The following is a 24,520-nucleotide window of genomic DNA, read 5'->3' as shown; positions in this document are numbered from 1 at the left end:
CCATCCAAGTTCAGCACTCGTTGCACCTCATGCAGCTCCATGCTTTGCCTTTGGCTCCTAGCTTGTTGATCCCTATTATAATCATCTATGCCTTGCAATGCCTTGCGGGCTAGCCTTCTCTCCTCCTCTAGGTCTGCAATGATTGCATCTGCTATCCTGCCACAGTGCTTGTACCGGCATGCGCATCGTAACTGCTCACCATCTGCTGTATAGCATTTGGGAATACACTCAAATTGAGCTCCTCGGTAGACCGATGGTCTGAGCTCTCTTCCGTCATGGTCGAATTCTTGCGCCTTGCTACGCTGTCGATTAGGTTGACTACTCGTGACACATCCTTGTCGTTGGCGCTCCTTGCTTGGTTCTACCCTACGCTTCGCGTGTTTGTCTATGTCTTGGGTCCTCTCCTATTGGTAGGTTCCTTGAGTGATTTATCTGAGTGACTTCCTTTGATTATTGAATACAAACCTAAAGTTATGATCACTTGGTGAGTGTGTCATTTCTGGTGCACTTGTGCCCAATCAGGCTTTCAGCTTTTTTAGGTGTGCTTCAAGTGCGAAAATTCAATGTGAGTGTCGCAAGCAATTCCTCGGCGTCTTACTCACTCTCGCTCGTTTCAGGCCTGATAGGCTTTGTTGCTCAAGTCCTGGCCATTCTAGTGGGTTCTAGGGTCTGCGCTGCTTCTTACCGTTCACTAGGGGGTAGGCCGCTGAGGAGTGCTCCAACACTGCCCCTTGGTCTTGACTCCTACGTGGGGAACTGCCTACAAGGTGTTCGTCATGTCATCCTGGAGCGGGTTGCGCTTCCAGTCGCTCGTGGGGGTCAAGTTTTGATGTTTTTTTCCTCTCTTTTTTTTTTGGTGTGTTCGACTCTGGGAATCGAATGTCCGATTTACCAGTGGTCTGATTCTAGTGGTCCGATTTACCAGTGGTCCGATTCTAAGAATCCGACCAGGTGGGTCCGAGTTGAGTAGTCCGAGTCTCAGAATCGCACGGGGGTTAGGTGTCCGATTTTAGAAAATCAAACAAGTGGTCCGATTGGACGGGTTGGTCCGAGTGTTCGATTATGGGCTGGTTCGATTTTGGGAATCGGACCAGATAGGGTGGTCCGATAGCTGACATGTCCTAATCCCTCCGATCGGACGGGGTTGGTCCGAGTCCGAGCGTCCGATTCTCAAAATCGGACTTCCGATTTTGGGAATCAGACACTGAGTTGGGTGTCTAATTCCACCGGCCCGATGAATTTTTGAGCACGGATTCGTCCAAAATCTCCAGATATCTATGACTATAGACCACAAAATTCACCAGTAATGATGTTGGAGTGGTGGGGGAGAGATCTATGTACCTGAGGATCGCCGAATGCAACGTCACTCCGTGCCCTGATCGATCGAACGGTAGCCCAAGCTCTCTCTCTCTCTCTCTCACTCTCAGCTGGTTGCAAATGAGGATTCCCTTGCCCTTTCAGAACTTATAACCCTGCTGGTCATTCCCTGGGTGCTACAGATCACCCTCCTAGCGATTCCTACACATTCAAATGCGCATTTCCTCCATTTTTCCCCTGTTTTCTCCGATTTTCTCCCTGTTCTACAGCAACAAGCCCTCTGCCTCTCGGGTGTGATTTCCTACTGTTAACCTACTCTAAACACAACATAAATCAAAAGCAAAACACTGAACTAAATTCTCCATGTTTTCCAATCATCAAACAACCAGAATATCCCAAAATGCTTACCTGTTTTGAAGATAAAAAACACCCAACTTCCTATCTATCTCAAGCTCCGTTTCGGGGATGAATACCCTACTTCAATGCTCGATACGAGGCGCGCAAGTGCTCAAGCTTGAATCCATTGGTCCCGGTAACGGAACCAAAATGTGGGAGCTTTCGCTCAACCACCAAGACCCACGGACCGCTTATTGTTTCAAGCATTCTAAGGGAGATCTAATGGCTATCTCTCACGTAGCCAACGCGCCATTGATCCTACGAGTGTAGTGAGCTTACCTTGATGCCCGATCAAGTACCCTTCTCTCTCTTGCACTCCGGTAGCTCCACGATTCTTGATGCTAGCTCAAGCATCCTCAAGCCTCCTCCATCTCCAAGCTCCATCCTCCATAGCCGCGTGCGCAAGAGAAGAGAAGAGAAGATAAGAAGAGAAGAGGAGATGGTGAAGAGCTTCACCCTCTTGATCCCTAACTCTTACACACACTCACTCCCTTACACTCTCACACTCCCTCTCTCAAGAGTACACACAAGCAAGAAGGAGAGAAGAAGAGAGGAAGAAGAAGACTCTTTTTTCCACACACCAAAGAATGAGCTTCTCATTCTCTTTTCAACTTTATATACAAAGCCCTAAATCCTTTTTGGGCAGTCATCCCTCTTTTACATGGCCGGCCGTAGCCTAGGCCCTTTTTCCCATTTCCCACCATTCTAATTTATCCTATTCCCAACTAGTGCGTACACTTTGCATAGGAGCGAGCCTGGCGCTCTTTTACAAAGATTCGGGGGCACTCCCACATTTTAATGGTGCGCCCTTTTTCTCTTTTGTTGTCTCGGGCCAACACCGAGACTTTCAGAGGGTCGTGCTTGAACATTCAAATTTTTCAGGGACTGGTTACCAGTCAAAGCGCCTTTCTATGTTTTTATCCTACGCCTTTTTGCTATTTCTGTTTCTTTCATTTTCTGCTCCTCTGTGCTGCGGAAAACACGGTAACACCCATTCACACTTGCCTTTGGTTCTTGGCCTCCCGGACATCCTATCTCCTGCGTCCAGTACCCGAATTGAAGTCTGAAAAATCCTGGGCATCCGTCTTGAAGTCCTCCACTTTTGAGCATCTCCCAAGGTCCTATCTGACATGCCAAATAATTATGAAAATTCATCAACTATCATCAAGTGGGTCTTTTAAGCCTTTTCCGAGCATTGCCGCTTAGAATTGTATTGATTGCCACCGCTGCCTTCAACGAAATCTATTTTTCCCTTGAAATTATGAAATTTTGGCTATTTTTAAGCACTTCTCGGCATCAAAAATCATTTGTCATTGGCAACCACGGGATAGAGCGACTTAGCCCGTCGAATCCCACAAACAGATCTGCACATAAACACAATCATAAAGAGCATCATGCTGATACAAGATAGATACACAACAAAACACATCACAGCTCTCACCCTACACCCCCTGTCAAAACCAAGGCATGAAATCCACGAGGAGTAGGCCTAGCATAATCTGACAGAAAGTCAAAATCTAGTCACTAACCAACTGCTCCAACACAACCAAGCTAAAAAGATCTATCAAAGAGGTCATCCTAAGTGGTGTTCTGAACTACCTACCTAACTAAGGACAACGCAACTAGGAGTTCCTACTAGGTGAGGACTCCTATAGCTTGATCAACAAATATTTTCTTTTAGCACATTGGGCCTTTAGCCTCTTATTTTCCATACTCAGGCATGTAAAAAGGAGGGACCTAAGCGTAGTGACCCAAGGAGAGCAAGGCATCGGCTTAGGTCCTATCTCGGTACCCAAGAACCTACCAAGCTTGCGCAAGGTGACACATAATCCTTTTCTAATACTCACTTTATTTTCACTCCAACCTTTTTTTATTTTCATTTTTCCAACCAGAAGCCACTCCTAGGAAGACAAGGCATTGGCCCTGGGTCTAACTCGTCCCTAGGAACCTACAGGCCTTCGCAATGCGATAAGCAATAGCTCAAGGATTTTTATTTCTTTCCATTTCTATTTTTATAGGGGTTAGAATCCCTTTTTACACACCTCCGTACATTCATATATTGTCTTTCAGATATTTAGGAATTTGTCTCTTTCCATCATTATTTTAGTAGGCTTCTCTAACTGCCTCACAACTAACAGGAACTCCTAGAACGCGGTCGCCTAGTAGGCTTCTCTAACTGCCTCTCAACTAATAGGAACTCCTAGAACGGTCACCTAGTAGGTCAATAGACTAGGGTCACTAGAATTCCCATCTAAAATAGGTCTTTCAATGCCTGACAATGCCTTGCAGGAGGCAATGTCTACTCAGACCTCCCCCAGACATACAGAGCCTAATCCTGGGACTTCATGCCTTGGTTTCCGGTCCCCACCAAATAAAAGAAAATAACCCTTACATACACATATATCATTAATTTCTTAAGGGAAAAAACTCGGAAAGAGGACGAAACCACTTGGAATGGCCACAAGAAGCTCCTTCGCAGCAAAGGCTCCCTCCAACGACTTCATTAACCTGTATGATGCAATCACTACAACAAAAAACCATTAACTGTACCTGCACCAAATAGACGAATGGCCCGCTTGGTGGCCTTAGGAAATAGTACATTGTACTGCAAACTAGCTAGCTCTCTTGGCCTAAAGAAAGCAAACATTAAAATCTAAAAACAACTAGCCCTCTTGGCCTAAAGAAATCAAGAAAACTTGCTCATGTAGATCCCTCCTTAGAAGAAGGCACATATACAAACACATGCTCCACTCCAAGGGGAAAGACAGGGCGCTCAGCCCTAAACTAAATGCATCAAGTTATGACCCATACCTCTTGCATATACAGCAAGAGGCGTAAGCATAACATGTTGTCGAATCAACCTATGGGTCCAAGATAGTAGTGGTAGATGGGTCTCGGCTACTCTTCTCATTACCCATATCAACCATTGCCTACCATATAACATGTGGTATGATAACAATCCCCACAAGCAACTAGGTCCTGTCTTATTATCAATAACAACATCCGAACTAGGATCACAGTTGAAAAAGAGGCCCTCCTCATAAGCAGCATTGGCTAATGAATTCGCAAACTGATTCCAATAACGTGGAATGAGCTGAAGAGATATGCTCTCAAATTCATCAAGTAGGGTTATAGCAGTTCGATGATACATACGAAGGATAGGATTCCAGACTATATATGTCCCATTAATTTGATTTAAGACTAGCTAGGAATCCCCTTTTACTAACAATCGCCTAATGCCACCTTTCTTAGCAACATTCAATCCCATAATCACGGCTTTATACTCCTCCGTGTTGTTAGTGAATCCCACCCCGAGATAAGCAGCTAATTTCATTGTAACTCTACGTCGGGGATCTCGGATAACTACTCCAACACTCCCTTTTCTATTAGGCCCCCTGGACACTCCATCAAAGTATAACGTGTAAGTCCACGATGGGTTTACACAGCCAGCCATCAGGAACTCCCCTATTCATAATTATGATAATCAAAATTCAACATATTTAGAGGATGAATTGACGGCTCCATTCCACCTTCTTCATTAAACTCAACAGGGATGCTTGTCAATATTTGTAAATAGTGATGGTAGAAAACTTTAATCTCCCACACAAAGGTATCGTCTTCTTACTCAACCACTTTGTATCCCTTGCTCCACTAGATAAGCCTTCCCTGATGATATCTTTGCTCTAGATATGGGTGCTCCAAATAAGGGATTAACCGCCCCATCGACCGATTTAAGCCCTCGTGCAGGTCTCAAATCAACCCCAGCATGGACCTGCAATGCATTTAGTGTGTTAGCATATTTAGAAATAATAAGGTTTAATCTTATTAAGATTAATCTTATTCTTAAATTCCACTCCTTGTAGATCAGCTAATAAAACCGTGGACTTATTTTTATCTATCTGAACTATCTTGTAAGGGCCATCCCATCTAGGTTCTAGCTTTCCTGGAAATAGCTCCCTACGCACATCGTAATATAGAACTAATTGCCCTTTTTTAAAGGTAGACTTCTTCGCCTTTAGATCATGCAACCACTTCATCCGACGTTTAGCTATCTCTTGGTGTAATAAACTTTGCAATTTGAGCTCGTCCAAGTGAGCTATAGTCATAAACCGCTCAAATAAGACATCTTCATCACCTAAATAATGATTGATTGCAAACCTTATGGTCGGTAACTCAATTTCTAAGGGCAAGACACACTCCTTCCCATAAACTAATTTGAATGGGGTGTGGCTAGTGGCTCGTTTAAACGTCGTATTATATGCCCAAATCGCCACATATCATTTTGTATCCCAGTCCCGTTTCTTTTCAGAGACTATCTTGGATAGGATACCCACAAGCTACTTATTGGTACTTTCAACCTATCCATTGGCTTGCGGATTATAGGGGGTCATCTTGTTATTCTTAATGCTCCATGCTTCAGTTAGATACTATTTCCTTTGGGGGACCAAAACGGCATATGATCTGCTCGAGTAGGAAGCTAGCAGTCTCTTTTGCATTGTCCTGCCTCATCGCCCGTGCTTCTGACCACTTTGTAAAGTAATTAACTGCTCTATAATGTATCTTTTTTGAGTAGTAGATGACAAGCTAATAGGTCCCACAAAATTGATGCCGCACTTCTCAAATGGAAGGATAGCCATAATAGGCGTAAGTGGACGCTTTCTATTCTCTCGACTGTCATGTCTTTGACATGTATCACATCTCCTAACATAGTCAAATGAATCCTGGAAGATGGACGACCACCAATAACCAGCTCCTAAAGCCTTCTGTGCCATCAATCGCCCAGTAAAGTGGCCTCCATAAGCGGAGTCATGGCACTCTTCCAAAATAAAGGGAACCTCGTCAGGTAGCACACATTGGTGATAGATATCATCAACACCTTGTCGATATAATGTCCCTACAATTAATGAAAATTTCAATACCTACTGTTTAATATTCCTCTTCTCGGGTTTTTATAGAGTAGCTCTAGTCTCTCCTGTAGAAAGATAGTGCGTTATAGCAGCATACCAGGAGGGAATAGATGCCGTATCAATCTTAAACAATGTTTCCATGTCACTTCCTTGAGCCATGACCTCTTTTGGCTCTCCGAAATCCACAAGACACTCGAAAATGCCCTGAAGCTTTGGCGGCTTGCTCTTAATCTCATAATCAAACTCCTACAAAGTGATTAACTAGTTTGCTAAACGATCAGGTGGCTATAACTTATTCAACAAAAATCGAAGCCCTTCTGCCTTCGTATAAATAGCCACCCTCTCATAAAGAATGTAGTGCCTGAACTTCTTGGTCGCAAATACCATCGCAAGGCACAACTTCTCCATATAGGTGTAGTTAATTTTCGATATGCCCAACTTCTGACTAGAAAAAGCTATCAGATGGTACCACTTTTCCTCCCAAATTTGGGCCAAACAGCAGCTAATACTATACATAGTTGCTGCTGAAAATATGTAGAACATTTCAGCCCTTTTAGGTGCTTTTAAAACAGGTGCTTTGGCAAGCTCCTAGTTTACATTGTCAAAAGATACTTTGCAAGCATCACTCCATGAAAACTTACAATTAAAGGACGATAGGTTCATCAGTGGCAACGTTCTTTCTGCTAAGGCATTGATAAACCTTCGATAATACCCTACCGATGACAGAAAGCTATGCACTTCCTTTGGAGTATGTAGTGGACTCATGGCGACTATGACCTTGATCTTTTCAGGATTAGTTGGCAATCCCTACGGAATTGACCACATGGCCTAACAAGAGCCCATAAGGGACTCTGAATATGCACTTCCATGGGTTGAGAGCTATGCAGAATTGTTTGCAATGCTCAAAACACTTCCGTAAGATAATTAAATGTCTATCCCTTACGGTGGTTGTCCCCAGATCATCAATGAATACTTTCAATTCCTCAGGGGAAATGTCACCAAAGATTTTGTCGGCTATTCTCTGCCACGAACCTAGTGCATTACATAACCCAAATGCCATCACATGTTACATGAAGGTACCGAAGACAGTAATAAATGTCATTTTTAGCTTGTCTTGCTCAGCAATTGCCATTTGGTTATACCTTGCAAAGCAATCCATAAACGAATAGATTTTCCTACCTGCTAGTTGATCCAAAATTTGGTCAATAAACAACAACGGGTAGTAATCTTTAACAGTTTGCTTATTCAACTCTCTAAAATCTACGCAAAGCCAGATCTGATTATTATTATTCTTCTTGATCACAACTGGTGAGCACCATTCAGGATGCTGAATAGGGAAGATCAAACCCGCTTTTCGCAACTTCTATAGTTCCTCGAACAACCCATCCCTTAACTCAAAAGGCATATGCCTTACTTTCTGACGTACAAGGTGGGTACCTTCCTTTACAGGAATAGTATGCACAGCTAGACTGGGAGGAATACCCCTAAGTTTGTCATAGCTCCAAGCAAAGATGTCGCAGAACTCCTGAATCAAGGACACATAGTCCTCTCTCTCTTCCGAACTGAGCTTTGAACCAAATTTGATTGGCCGCGAATCATTAGGCGTACCAAGTTCCAGCTCAATAACATCCGGTCTCTTATTCGATCATGAGCCTCTATCCGCTCATTCAAGGTTATTTGATAAATATCCTCTGTAGTGGAACCTTCCTTAGATCCATCGCTCGATGACATCTCACTATTAGATGGATCATCTACTGTTTCTAGTTCAGTGGAGGATAAAGGAGCTCTCTCACTCTGAGGAGACTCAGGGTAAGCATCCACTATTAGACGATGGGCACCTTGACCTAGAATCATTCGACCAGCGGGTATATTGACTACTTGATAGTCTGTTCGTAAAATCCAGGGCCTTCCTAGCAAAACTTGATAGCTAGGATATCCTGCAAACCTTATCACCCTAAAATTGAGATAGCATTCCACACTTGCAACAGTAATGTGGACTTTAGTGATGCAACCTTCCGGTTGTCTTAGACTGTCATTTGCCATCCTAAGAAGTGTGGAGCCGTCTTTTTGAATTTCGAGACCTAGCCGCTCCATCAAGTCTAAACTTATGATATTGATGGAGGATCCATTGTCCACGATAGCGTGCTCCACTAATATTCCGTCCACATATGCTGGAACCCTAGGGCAATCCTTTTTAGCATGATCGAACCAATCTTCACCCACTCTAGCTATGCCCAAAGGTTCTACTATATACCCGATACACAGGATTTTCTTGAATTACTTGCGTACTCCTGGAGAAAGTTTAATCAATTGTAGGAGATTCACATCTGGTTTGACTTTGCAAAGAGAACTTGCTAGGTCAAAGTCATGGTAGTTAGCCAAAGTTCTCTTCTCACGCCAAACCATTCTTTCCTTTGGTCGTTGGACCACCGGCTCTAGTGCCTCTTTTTTGACTTTTGTCTTCTTTCTTGGCACCTCTCTATCCTTCTCGGGATCCACTTTACCGTCAACAGGCCTTAGAGGTCCACCTTCCATATCTGGATTTAGGATTCACTTTTCTCTAGCATCCTACTTAGGGTTTCCCTTGACAGGTTTTACAGTTCCTTTATCACCCTCTTTAATCTTTTTCCCTCTTGTTATGGCTCGTAGATTAGAAGTTTTAGCATCATTGACACGTACAACCTCAATAAGGCTGACTCCACTGCCATGAGGCAACTCCTCTACAACAACCTTTCCTCATTGCAGTATTTGTCTTGGTCCCTCATCTTGCTGGAGATTATTCCATTGTGCGCGATGATTAACTAGACCAGGTTGTTTACTTCCTTGTTGGAGAGAACTAATCTTACTCCAACAGGTAGCAGCTAAGTGGCCAGACTTTCCACAAATATCACATTTGACATTCAGGAAATTCCTAGGGAAATGTTGGCCACCATACCACTTACAGCTGAATCTTGAGGGGCCACCCTCTTCAGGGCGTCGACTCCCTATCAAATTCTGTTGCTTCTTAAGGAAATTGACATCCACAGCTATTTGTCAATACTATTCAGAGATCATATCGGTGTAGTATTTCATCATGTCCTTAACTTCACCAAGGACATTAGAGGCCCTCGACTCGTAGCCGCGATCGTCAGTTTGTCGTCCCATGGGCCTAACCACTTGATTAGGGATTGGTCGTTGACCTACTAGGACAACATTAGGATTCATTGTTTGGCCCCCACTATTTAGTGAGGCCGCCTAACTAGCCATGGGCATAGTCATGCTAGGAGGAGCTGGTAACATAGGCAAATTTGGCATGATACCTCCTCTCCCATTCGCGTTTAACATGGGATCCCCTTGACTTCCATTGGTCAAGGCCAAGTTATTACCATTCCAATTTATCCTTGCTGCATAAGCCGCTTGCAAGCGCGACTCTACTCCTTCTGCTTGGATAATAGCAGTGCTAATGTCAGCCAAAGCAACACTACTCAGCTGCACCTAGATATTAAAATCCAATCCATGTAGGAAATATTGTAACTGAGCAGTTGCTGGAATGGGGATATAAGTATTTAGTTTACGAAGAACTTGCTTTAATTTCTTGGCATAGGCTTGGACATTCTCATTTGGCTCTTGGCATGTTACATTCGACCTGCTTTCCTAGAAAATTCTCGCGGAACTGGCAAAAGATACACAACCAATACTGTCCACCCTTCTTAGGAGCAAACTCTCTATGGAAAGCCGTAAAGAATTGGGCACTGCTAGTTATGGTTTCGGCTTTGAGACCATGGCACCATACTGCCACTCTTCCTTTTAACGTCATGTTGAAGAACATCATTAGGTGTCCTTCGTCTTGGATTCGATAATTGAACATGAGTGTTTGAAACTCCTTAATGTGGAGTTCTCCATCTTCTTCTGCTAACCCATGGAAAATAGGCAACGATGCTCCTAATGCTGGAAAATCCAATGTCCTTGCAGGAATTGTGATGGGTTGTGCCATGGCTACAATCGGATTGACAATAGGAGTTTGTGTAGATAAAACTACACCTCCACTTGTTGTGGGTTGATTAACTGGAAGTAGGGAAGTACTAAGACTTCCACTTGCACTCGAAGAGCTACTCGTAACACTTAGGTTACTAGAACCATTGCCACTTATGTGCAACGGGTTGCTCCTTTGAGGAGAATAACGACTTACAATCTCCAGCCACCGTCTAGCCCTCTCAGCACGTTTTACTTTTTGTATTTCGGCTTGACAGTCCTTGTTAGAGGACATAAACCAACTATTTGGTCCCTAGAAACCCTAGATTCGAGAACCACCACTTGTTGGCAGCTCTCAGCAGACGCACCATTGATGGGACCTAAAATGGTTTGGCACTGGCTAAGGTACTAACCGGACCTCATGCACTCAACAAACGATCCTAAACACTATCCGGCGTCTGTCGAGGGATACACTATCCTAAACACTAATCACTACACGTTTATAGTTTGTAATCCAACGAATGTTTCCTTTCTCATCTCCTTTGAGGGAGATTATACATATATAGGCAATAAATGCCACGTATTGCACACATAGGGGCACCCCATGGGTTGATTGTCGTGGCCCTACTGCAGCTCTCCTACATCTTGGGGATTGGCCCCTCGATGCGCTGCTTCCACATATAGACACATTCGAAACAAACTCCCCTCTTAGCGCCAATATATTTATCGTTCCAAGGATGCACTGATTCTCACTTATCCGTCCCCTTAGACCCACCATCTAGACCTATAGCCGGGTTGCTCACTCTCTCTACGTGGGTGAAGTCCTAAACAAACCAAGTGCTATGCATCCAGGAGCTTGTAATTGATACCATTTAACAATGCTTGATGCAAATGTGTATATGATTAAGTGCTCAAACAATTGAAAAACAGCCTCCTGCATTGTGCAAATCCATTCTTTTCATGTTTCCATACCCTAACGCGTAATTGTTATGATGAGAGAAGACACGAGCCTTACACTCGTGATGTACTTCCCTTTATTTAGCTTAACGCCATCATATATGAATAATGCAACAATTACATCAGATTTTATATTATATCTTAGCACTCAAACTTCCCTCATCCCCTACTGTTTAAGGTTTTGCCTCGTTGCATAGGTAAATGGGTGATTTCATGTGTATTTCACACGAAATAAGTAGTAAATACTCACAAAAACATATAAATGAGGATAACTTGAGGCAAACCTTCATGCTTTATTCTCATTATACACTCATAAACACATCCATAATTTTCCATAATTTTTCTCGTCCATTCCATATTTTCCCCCCTTTTAAAAAGCATTTTCCCAATTTTTTTCTTATTTTTCCTTATTTATTATCAATAAAGATAGAATAAAATTAGCATTACTTCAAAGCTGTGGCTTTTGGTTCATTGGATAGCAACCATGTAGATTTTATTGGTGTTTTGTTTCATGCTTTCCCCATTTTAAGCCTAAAAATCCCATTTTTCCTCTTAAAACCATGCTTTTCGGGTTTTTTCCATTTATTTTCCACACTTTAAGTGTATATTTTCTGATTTTTATTATTATGAAAGACTAAAACCAGCAGCAAACAACATGCCCATCAATTTTCAACCCATAAGAACATTGTTAACTCCATTAAATGCAGAAAAAGAGTCATTTTCTTTGTAAAAATGCCATTACTGTGTATTTTTTATTATTTCGGGTTTTGAAACTTGTTGCAGGTCTGCAAACTAGGCCCCATTTGATGCTCAACCCACCTCCACACTGCCATCTTCAGCCCACCTTTGATTTGGAAGCAATCTGGTGTACCGCACCAAAAGAGCATTCACCAACCGAGCTTCATTCTTCTTCACACGCAGGAACTGCCCCTTACAGGAGAGAGAGGGAGGAGAGAGAAATACTGAAATCTAATCTCCACAACCGGGCAGCCATTTGTCGCACGGTCTAGAGGGAGATGGGGAGCGAATATCAAGTGCATCTCAAGCATTTAGTCGGTTGGGGGGGTTGCTTACAGCCCCCATAGCCTCCCTCAATGATTGGGATGATGGCGCCTTCTTCTTGATCGCCTGAAAAAAATGGTGGCCCCCCCTTCCCCCCCCTCAAATTTGTTTGTTTTTTTTTTGTGGTTGGGCTCTCTAAAGGGAGCCCCCAAAAGGCATACCCCTTGGACTCATTAAGTCCCATTCACACTTGCCTTTGGTTCTTGGCCTCCCGGACATCCTATCTCCTGCATCTGGTACCCGAATTGAAGTCCAAAAAATCCTAGGCATCCATCTTGAAGTCCTCCACTTCCAAGCATCTCCCAAGGTCCTGGTTGACACGCCAAATAATTATGAAAATTCATCAACTGTCATCAAGTGGGTCTTTGAAGCCTTTTTCGAGCATTGCCGCCTAGAATTGTACTGATTGCCACCGCCGCCTTCGACAAAGTCTATTTTTCCCCTGAAATTATGAATTTTTGGCTATTTTTAAGCACTTCTCGGCATAAAAAATCATTTGTCAGTCCATCTCATAATGCTTCATTTGGTGGTGCTCGTTACTATGTATCCTTCATTGATGATTTGAGCAGGTATACTTGGCTTTACATACTGAAACATAAGGATGATGTGTTTGATGCATTCAAGGAATTCAAGAAGCATGCTGAAAATGAGTTGAGGTGTAAACTTTCATGTCTTAGATTAGATGGAGGTGGAGAATATGTCTCTAATCACTTTGGCAGGTACCTTGCTAAACATGGGATCAGAAGATGGTTAACTTGTAGCTATACACCGCATCAAAATGGTGTAGAAGAAAGGAAAAATAGGGCACTAATGGAATCGACAAGAGCAATGATGAATGAGAAGAGTTTTCCAAATGGTTATTGGGCTGAAGTAGTAGTGACTACTGTTTATGTGCTGAATAGAACCCCTACAATAGGGATTCATGATGTAACTCCATATGAGAGGTTGTATGGTCATAAGCTCGACATTTTATACTTGAAGGTATTTGGTAGCATTGCATATGTGCATGTTCCTGATGAAAAGAGGAAGAAATTGGATCTTAAAGCTGTCAAGAGTGTGTTCCTTGGTATGCACAAGACTGGAAAGCTTACAAGTGTTATGTACCATCTACACATGAGACATTGATTAGTAGAGATGTTGTTTTTTATGAGCTCACATCGTGGAATGGTAATCCTGTTGCAGTGGCTATTGATGGATTAGCCAGCACTAGTATTGCTGAAAATACACCTACAGTGAGTATACCTATGAGTGGTCCTATAGGTGATGGACCACCTACAGTAAGTCCTTGGTCAAGACGCTTGCAAAATCTTACTCCTATGTCCATTGCCATGGATATGTCAGTGAGGGGGAGCGTTACACTATCAAGCTCCCATTACTCTTTAGTTAGCCTACCTTTATCTATGTGTGTAAGTCTCTTTCAGTTAGAGTGATGGAAGAATAATGAAAGAAGAACAACAATGAGCCGAGGCTCATCTTTCGCTCCACTCTATCTTTCTTCCTCTCTTCCAACACAAATGTGGAAAAATAATTGTGATGAGACTTATATAGGGGATGGGCAAGGGATTCTCAGGAACTCTATAGTTGTGCCATCTTCAAAGGTCTGGATGACCCAACAGGGGGGGAGGCGACAGGATGTATGGAGGAAGACTTTCTAAGCTCTCTTCTCTCACTTCTCAACAGCAGCAAGTGATGGATCCCCTTCATCATCTTCATAACCATCATCAACAACAGCAAGGAGCTAGCTTTTATTCTTCCTTCTCCTCGCCTGAAATGGCTGTAGATCTGAAGCTCTCTGTTCTTGCCACTAGTCAAATCACTCAAGCATGGCAGTCTGCCTCTTCTTCCTTAGGCATGGCAGATCTGATGCACAATTGTGCAAGGCACAATGTGCATGGCTTGGAAGATAGGCAGAAGTTGTATATGCTTATAAATTCCATGAGCAATGGAGGGGAACATTCTGCCGAATTGTTCACTTCACCTCCCCAGGGTTTCGGAAAACAAAATGTTGTTGATGGCTTATTGTCACTTGAATCGTGTGGGGAGATTAGCACATGGATATTGGACCTGCACTCCATCGATGACATAGAGATTCTATCTGAGGATGCTGTTCATGAACCTTTTGAGGCTTCTCCATTTGCTACCATTTCAGAGAAAGGCTATGCAAATGAAGTACTATGGTCCACCAGCAGAACACCAATCAACAAGCTAAGAAATAATTGGAAAGAAGAGGACATTGTGACAGTTAATGGGAGTGGATGCTCACTTACTATTCATGAGCCCAACTTGAAGGTGGACCTTACAGCCTATGTAGAAAAACATGATTTTATGTTTGATGCCGTGTTGGATGATCAAGTTTCTAATGATGAGGTCTATCGAGTAATTGTGGAGCCAATTATTCCAACCATATTCCAACGCACAAAGGAAACATGCTTTGCTTATGGGAAGATAGGCAGTGGGACGACTTTCACCATGCAGCCTTTACCTCTAAGGGCTTACCAAGACATCCTGTATTTAATGCAGCACCCAACTCACAAGCATCAGGGACTGCAATTATGGCTTAGTTTTTTTGAGATATATGGAGGGAAGCTGGATGATCTTTTAAATGAAAGAAGGAAGCTTTGCATGAGGGAAGATGGTTGCCAACAAGTTTGTATTGTGGGCTTAAAGGAATTCCCTGTCTCTTAGATGTTGATCTTGTAAAAGATTATATTGAAAGAGGTAATGCATCAAGGAGTACAGGATCAACTAGTGCCAATGAAGAGTCTTCAAGATCACATGCTATTCTGCAGTTGGTGATAAAAAAGCATTCCAACAAGAAGGAAGAAAGGGGAGGAAAGCTAGTTGGAAAGTTCTCTTTTATTGACTTGGTTGGTAGTGAACGTGGGGCTAATACAACTGATAATGATCACCAAACAAGGATCGAGGGTGCTGAAATTAACAAGAGTTTACTTGCTCTTAAAGAGTGCATTCGGGCACTGGACCATGAGCAAGGTCATATTCCTTTCAGGGGAAGTAAATTGACAAAAGTTTTATGTGATTCTTTTGTTGGTGACTCTCAAACTGTCATGATCTCATTCATTTCTCCAAATACTAGCTCTTGTGAGCATACTCTTAACACACTTAGATATGCAGACATGGTGAAGGGTTTATCCAAGAAATTCAATTTGAAGAGGGATCCCAGCCCAAATACAGTTGTGCAATGTCAAAGGGAGATAGCAACTAGTTCTCCTCCATTGCTATTACTTGAAAGTTTTGATCAGATCATGGGTAGCAGGGTAGCTAAGACTAGTAAGAGACCTATTGATCAAGAAAACTAGCAAGGAGATTTTGATGGTTGACCTACACTAGCATCTACTCAGGGTCCTATAACCGAGGAAGACAATACAACAACATCGTCCTCTAATGATAAATATCAAGTCATTTTGAGGGATGGCATGTCTAATAGCTTCAATTACCAACGTGATTCTTCAATTGACAGAGTTGACCAAGAGAGAGTTTCTCCTCCTGGGATGCAAAACTATAAGGGATGAAAAGATAGAAAAAAATTGTGCCTAGATTTTGACTGATAAAAGCAGTGTAGTAGCAAGACAAGCTTCAAACAAGGAGGACATTGTTCAAAACATTTCGAAATCTAGGTCGAGGGATACTCCAAACATACTGGTTTCTCAAAATGGATATGATGGTCATATAACTGCTATACTTAAGGAAGAAGAGGACTTAATTGCTGCCCATAGGTTGGAAGTGGAGGACTTGATGGAGAAAATGCACCAACAATGAGACAATAGTATCTGCAAAAACAAATCAGTCATGGCTCATAGTTCCAGTTCCTTTTCTCACTCTTGGCATCCCTAAATGAATGCATTGAGTGCTACTTTACAACAACAAGAAGCTCTCTGAGTTGCGATCCACAACCAATTGATTGAGCAACATAGTCAGTTCATGTCTAAGTTGGATCGAGTGATCTCAACCATCTCAGTCACCAACATGCAAACCATGGCAATCAATGACAAATTTGCAACCCTTATGACTCAAGTTGCTCAAATGGCTACAATTAAAAGGATGGATCAACATGATTATGAGCAGTTGCATGAGCATTCTCATGGACATTATGGGTGCCATGATCACTGGCATGGTTTGGATGTGCAAATGCAACATCATGTGCCTACTTATGGTCAGCATGTATATGATGATTGTGCATATTTTGAGTAGTAGCATGCATCTGGTACTATGTATGTTCTTACGAGCTACATTCTAGTCACATACATGGACAACCATTTAGATAGCTTGATGTATATGGGCAACATCATGCAAATATATACGAGTATGTACATGGGGAGCTACATCATTATCAGCAAAATTGAGTGACTGATATCATCAACCACTTGATCACTGCTATGAGAGTAGCATGTCCATCCTTATGAGCAACATGATGCTTCTCACAAATGATACCATGATGAGAGTATCTCATTGCAGCAGCTTCATGAGCAAGTTGCCCATCAGCCCAAGGCCCTTAACTTTGAATGCCTAGTAGTAGCCATGCATGTGGGACTCATGGACCTGAAATGCCTAGGGGTTGATGCAATGAATGTTGTAGTGATTGCAACCTCGTCTGCTCCAATTCTACCTGACATAGTGGTTCCTAATGAGTTTATGGACAAGTCAATGCATGCTACTGTATGGGTTAGTGAGGATCTTGTGTCGCCATCAGTGCTTGAAAATGACACCATGAATTACTTCTATGATACAGCGGATGCATTGGATTACAATTATCCTTTTGACCCCGGTGGTAGTACGATGAATCATGCTTGTATGGATGACCCTTATGCTCTTGATGCTTATCATGTAGGTTATCCATTTGATCTTGGGGAAGGAATGGATTTAGAAAATCCCTACCTTGATTAGCATTTCACAAGTGCATCCTTCCCCCTACTTCAAGGGTGCAATTTTGACAGAGGATTAGCTAACTTTGCCCTAGTTTGCACTGCAAATAACTTGCAGACAACACACTATTCTAGAACAATTTTTACCCTACATTAATGGCAATCAAGTGTCATCTATATGGGCTGAAAGTGCTTGTCATAAGCTCTGTTTCAACATGTGGTACACCCTATTTAGAGCATCCTATCAGAAGTTATGACCTATTTACTTCAGCATGCTAGACAACATGCGATCCCTAGTCTCTACCCACCCAATTTTCATTGTCAAAGGGCTCAGAGTAGTACTCTACAACCCTTGCTTAGCCACCCATCACTCCCCTCTACTTCTCCTTGTTTTTAAGGGAAAAAACCTTCAAGGTGGGGATAGATTGTAACAAGCAGGATACACATCGACTAGGGTTTATACACCTTGTCACACTAACTAGGGTATATAAGGTGTAAGAGCCCCTGATTAGGGCAACTAGTTATTATCAAGATCATACTCTTCACCTTCATCTCCAACTTCCATGGCTTCCTCCTCCCTTCTCTCCTCTTTTCTCTCTTTCTCTCTCCTCCTCTAGTCTTCTCCCTTTTTCTTCTTGCTCTCTTTCTCTCTCTTTAGCTCTTCTTCTCTCTCCTCTCAGCTTCTTTCATTACACTGCTTGCTTCAACCTATGAGGATACACCCTCCTCCATGATCTCTACAAGGATCAAATTGAAGATTAAGACCCAATATCCTCCTCATAGCTAGACTTGGAAGGGCTACAATTGCATCTAAAGCCCGGCTCAGGTCTTTGGGTCCTTGCTTTATCTTTTGATCTTATGCAAATATGGAATATCAAAAGTATGCTTGAGATATGAACTTCATGCTCAACCACAATTTTTAGAAGAATACAATATTTGAAAAGAAAAGCATTCATCATCCACTCTTATGTTAGGCCACCAAATATGGATGTAGTGAAAAAATGTAGCTAGATTGGTCGTGCGTGTCATGAATGGTACACAAGACATAGGGTTTATTGATTGAATTTTATCTTAAAGCACTCCTCTCAACCCAAATGAAAAAAGAGAATAATCTTCACTCTATCATGTGTTGCGAACTCTTGAATGAATTAGATTAGAAGCCCACTTTAATTTTGTGGAGATTAATTATTTTGCAAAGGGAAGAGAGGGAGAGTGTGTATGTGTGTAATTTTGTGAAAGTGGGGGGGGGGGAGAGAGAGAGAGAGAGAGAGAGAGAGAGAGAGAGAGAGAGAGAGAGAGAGAGAGAGAGAGAGAGAGAGAGAGAGAGAGAGAGAGAGAGAGAGAGAGAGAGAGAGAGAGAGAGAGAGAGAGAGAGAGAGAGAGAGAGAGAGAGAGAGAGAGAGAGAGAGAGAGAGAGAGAGAGAGAGAGAGAGAGAGAGAGAGAGAGAGAGAGAGAGAGAGAGTGTGTGTGTGTGTGAATTTATGGCAAGCATGGCATAGAGAGAGGGTCAACACAGTCCTAGTAGGTCTACATTCCCTCGAGCTAGTGTGGCAGAAAGGATCTGAAGTATCATCATCATCATCATCCATCAGATCATCATTCTTGCAAGCAACATTTCTTCAAGTCTTAGTAGAGAGTTGATCTTACAATCCATAGCTCCCCTTTGCATTCAATCAAATCTTACGAAGGCAAAGGCAGACTATGGATGCAATACTTCAAAGATCCTTGTAGTTGTGGGAGTCGAGACAATTGCAACAACAAGGTAGTTTGCCCCAATATATCTAATTACAACATATTCAGCATTTGCATCTAATTATGACGTATTCAACCTTTGCAAACTGCGTATAATAAGTCTCAAAGCTAGGCTACAATAAAGAGGTAAGTCCTTTCCTGCTACATCTCAATATTGATTTACATTTATCATTTCTTGGATAGCAAAGGTAGGTGTAATTGGTTTTAGTAGAGCGTGAGTTGAGGTTATGTGCGAGAGGTAGTCACAACTATATGTGGTTTGAAGCTCTTAAAGGAATAAGAGTTAAGTCCATGCGTGAAGCACAACTATACTCTCCTAGAATGTGACATGTTTGAGCACTAATAGATTGTTGCATCTTATACATTCTTATCAGGAGAAAGGGAAAGTTAGGATGCACTTTGTAGGCAACATGGTTTATTGATGTACTGCATGCAATCGATCAATCATTATTGCAATGCTTTGCATGGCATAGTTGCTATAAAGATTCATCATGGAGGGTAGCAAGATTAAATAGAGCATATGTAAGCCAATGGGTTGGTGGCTAGCCCTTCATATCAAGGTGATGCTTATCCTAGCTATCCTGGCTTTTGACCACTATCCAATCGATGTAGTCTTCAAAATCGCCTCCATGTCAACTCAAGGTATCCTTCCTAAAGAAACATAAATTCATTGAGTAAACCCAATAAGCTTTGGCTTACTTTGGTTGGAGGCAAGTTGGACTCGCTCTTAGATTAGAAGGCTGTATGTTTGTATCAAATTGCACTTTCAAAGGAAGATGGCAGAGATCAAATTGCATTTAGAAGAAAACATATGGTTGGTGTTTCTAGATGTAAAGAGTTTATTTTGTATGATATTTATTTTAATCATATAGATGCTATTCTCATGTGGCTCCTAGTAGAACATATTGAATATTTTCTTATAGCTCAAGAGACGAATAAGATTGAAGGTTTGAAAATCCAATTAAAGGGAAGATGGTTGATAGGTGGAGATATCCCCATCCCTCTCTTTTTTTCAATACTCTTAAGATCAAGTATAGAAAAGAGATGACAATCGTGATGGAAGAGGAGAATGGATGCTCTCATTTTGATGGCCTCCACATGTTTTATAGGCCTCTGCTAATGCTCTCCACAACTTGCTTAATCATAAGGGAGAGCTGGTTGTTGTTAAGATAAAGAAGAGGGTGGATTTTGAGAGGAATGACAAAGCAATCATCTTGAAGTCAAAATACAACTAGAAGAACTTATACCCACAAACCTCTTAGAGAAGAAAAAGTAGGCTCTTAGATGTCTAGCAAGACACCCCTCTACTAAATTGAATGTGTTCATTTGGAAGATATTGGCTAGAAAGCTACTGATGAAAGATGTACTTGCCGATTTTAGAAAGTTTCAGTACTATGCCTTTTTTGTTTTAGGGAGACATGAAACTATCCTACACTTCTTATGGCAATGCCCAATGGCAAAGACATTGTAGACTAAACTAAAAAATTGGGTCTCCCAAAGTGGGTCTTAATGCTTCTACTAGCATGTATCTATCACTTTTTCAAGGACAAAGGTGCCTTGGATGGCAAAACCCTCAAGCTTTGGAACATTGTAAGAGTTACGATTTTGAAGCACACACGGTTTTGTAGAAACATGAGTCCTATGTAGAAAGCTAGAGCCCCATAGGTGCAAATTTTGTTTAGATCATGTGTATTTCAAAACCTTAGCCTGATTGAAAACCTTCGATAGTACCCCATGCATCCCCTCCCCCCCCCCCCACTATTGCAGTGAACTGTATGCCAAGATAGTAATGCAAATGGCTAAGATTTGTAACATCAAATGAATGTTGTGATTTGGCTTTCAAGGCCATAATACACATCTCGTGGAGCCCAATCAATAACATATTTTCCACCTAAATATTGAGAATCAACAAAACATTTGCATTTATGTGGACAAAGAACATGCTCTTAGTGTGAGTGACTAAAACCAAGAGCAATCAAATGAGTGTGCATCTTGCCATAGGTGCTTGTTTCAAACCATACGAGACCTTATGTAAAAAACACATTGCTTCTAGTATTTGAGATATCATTCAAGCTACTCTCCGAGAGCTAGGGTAATGGTTTTGGGGCAAAACCATCAGATATTTCTTGATGATGTAAATCTCTATTAATAAAAATCGTATTGTTTCGAAAAAAAAGGCACTTAAAGGAATTGCAATTTTCAAATGCAAAGCTCATTGTATTTCCATTCCCTCACACAAGAGAAAATTTAAGCAAAAATGTTATAAACCTTGAGATTGCACAAGATTGTGTCTCTATTGGCTTGTGTGTGTGTGGGGGCATCATGAGCTAGCACTGTGCCCCCTGCATTTAATCCTCCCTCACAATGCTTGTCCAGCTAGAGCAAACCAAGCCCCGACATTCAGCCACTGCCCACAAGTAGGGGTAGACCCGCCCTATAGCAAAGATGAGGATGACAAGAATGCTTCCACAATGAAGATTGACTTCAAAGCTGCTTACCTCAGATCTTAGTTGCTTCAAAAGGACGCTGACCGCCTCAGGCAGAAGCAACCTACCCAATCTTGTCATCTTGGGTCTCGTGCTTCTTAGTGTCCTCGTCCTCATCATCATTTGCAACCACGGTGCCTCCTCAGCCCTCCTCTTTGTACACTCAGGCCCCAAGAGTGCCAAGAAGAATCTATACCCTGAATTAGACTTCAAGAAGGTGCACAAAGTGGTAGATACTGGGAAATTCCATGTTGTCAAGGGTAGACAAATGGATCGCGGCAACAGCCCCTCCAAATCTTTCACGGAGCAAGTTCAGGCTACAATGAAAATGCAGGGATGGCAAGTTATTGTCGTTGGAGATACAGACACACCAAGTGATTGGGAAGTGAGGGGAGCCATTTTCTTGTTAGTTGAGCAGCAAGCAGCTCTTGGTTATAGGATTCTTGCCCACCTTCCATATGTTTCATATGTGAGGAAGAGTGTTGGATATTTATTTGCAATCTAGCATGGTGCAAAGGCAATTTATGATGCAGATGAGAATGCATTCGTAATAGGGGGGATCCAAGCAATCACTTTGACTTGGAGCTATATAATAATAGGAGCAATAATTTATTGAAGTATTTGTTGTTTCATAATAGAACAATTGTCAACCCTTACATTCACTTTGTCCAAAGATTTGTGTGGCCTAGGGGCTTCCCTCTGGAATCTATAAGCAACATAAATGTAGAGACTTGTTATGAACATGTGCCAAGTGGAAAACAATCTATTCTTAGTAAGGATTGGCTAATGGGTTCCTTGACATTGACATTGTTTTTTATAATACTCAAAAATTAGAATTTGAGTTTTTTGATATCAAGTTTGATACACATGCCCTTCATGTTGCACTTCCACAGGGTACAATGGCTCCCATTAATCATCTCAATACATTGTTCCATTCTCAGGCTTTTTGGGTGCTCATGCTTCCTCTATCATTAAACTCTTGAGTTTCAGACATAATGAGGGGATATTGGGTGCGAAGACTCTTATGGGAGATTGGGGGTTATGTGACACTATATCCACCATTGATTGACCGGCAAGTTACCTTGAAGCCACATTTCTTTGAAGATGAGAAGGAATTACATGACAATGTTGACATGGTGGCTGACTTTTTGGTCTCTTGGAGATTTAAAAAAAAAAGGCAACCTTCTTTAAACGAGTTGATGATCTAAGCTATTCTATGGCTCAAGCAGGTTTTTGGATGGCTCAAGATGTGGATTATACTGTGGCTTGGCTTCAGGATCTTGTTTCAGTGGGGTGTACCCAACCAAGAATGTTCACTCTTGAAGTTGACAAGGGGAAAGCTTTGACAAATCAGTCAGTACGTTGGGAGTTCGTGCCTATGGCACTCCCCTCCACACACCTTGGTGTGGTTGAAGCTTCAAAAATAGGCTTTGAAGTTGGAAATTTACTCAGATGGAAAAAATTTTACGGGGATGTTGTCTTAATCATGTCCTGTGATTGGCCAGTTAATAAAACAACACTTGGATGGAGAATGCTTTATGCAGAATTCTCAACATTGTGGTTATACTTTTCAAACAAAGTGATCCAAGTTTTGGAGTTGAAGTAGTTGAAGGATGGCAATCATACAAGTGAGTGAAAGAAATACTCTTTTACCTCAATGTGGATATACATGCTGAAAGTTATCAGGACATTCAAATAGCTTGTGTTTGTAGTTCATATAATTTGTTTGTGAAGGTCTATTCCATAAACAAAATCTTGCCTTGATGTCTTGGGAGGATTTTCAATTCACAGGTTTATGAATTACATAATTATTGAGAAATGAAGCTATTTTCTTGAGGAGCACCTTCTCTTTGGGCTTCTTTAGTCCATCTTGCATCGGTAGAGTTTTTCACAACTAAAGCTTTGAAAGTAGTAGGTTCCATTATGTTGCAGTGTTAATGCTGGGTCCAGGCTATTGTACATTATATAGATGGAATGATTTCATTAAGCCTTTTTTAAAATTCCAATGGTTAAGACACATAGTGTTGGTAGCTGCTATTCACAAGATGATGTAATGTTGAAACAAGCTACTGATTGATCTGTTGCTCTCTTTGAACTATAAGCACATTTTCTAGTGAAAATGGCGTTGTAGAGCTTATTCAAATGGATTTGAATGGCCAACAAAGCAAGTGTAATTGATATATCCACTTTAGTGAGGTTGTTACTTTCCAGTTTATTGCTGCAAGAATTATCTTGAAATCATGCTAAAAATAGGCATCATCTTCTCTAAATAGGAGGAATCCTACCTAACTTGCATATCTAAATAGGATGCTTGAGTTGAGCATGAGCTTTTGTATAATGTAGTCCCTTCAATTCTTAGATATGCTTGCTATTGCATTATAGAAGATATAAAAACACAAAGAGATATTCATTATAGACTCCGAAGTTTGAAGATATGGTCAACATAGACGCTTAGGGATTCATCAAGAAAAGATCCTTACACCGTTGAACATAATTAGATGTTGTTTTGTCCTAGACCATTTGATATTATGCTAAGGAATCAGAGGAATAGGTAGTGAGCTTGCTGCAAGTTAACGTTCATGTTACATGCTGCATTTAAGTAGCTTGATTGGAGATAGGATTTGTATAGTTGGCCTTATAGGTTTTAGCAGTAGCATCAGTAGAAGGAGATCAGATCAGCCCACTCACTATCATTCCAAGCTTATTGCCATTCTAGGCTTAACTTGGAGCAAATATTTTGAGCCTTACAACTTCACCAGCTACAAACAAACCAGCAATTGAAGTTTCATCTTGAAGACCAGTTTGAACTCC

The 24,520-nt window shown here is 41.7% G+C and overlaps 2 pseudogenes; both read left to right on the top strand.

Moving 5' to 3' along the window:
• LOC148027535 (kinesin-like protein KIN-13A) overlaps positions 1 to 16,367 on the top strand; it is a 35,202-nt pseudogene extending 18,835 nt beyond the window's left edge.
• A 5,327-nt stretch (positions 16,368 to 21,694) lies between these two features.
• LOC148027534 (putative glycosyltransferase STELLO1 pseudogene) lies at positions 21,695 to 23,341 on the top strand (annotated as a pseudogene).
• The last annotated feature ends 1,179 nt before the right edge of the window (positions 23,342 to 24,520 follow it).

Source organism: Lygodium microphyllum, chromosome 12, assembly GCF_053477565.2.
Source record: "Lygodium microphyllum isolate KBCC chromosome 12, Lygodium_microphyllum_v1.1.10, whole genome shotgun sequence".
In the NCBI taxonomy this organism is placed as follows: Eukaryota; Viridiplantae; Streptophyta; class Polypodiopsida; order Schizaeales; family Lygodiaceae; genus Lygodium; species Lygodium microphyllum.
This window is presented reverse-complemented; position numbering and strand designations above follow the sequence as displayed.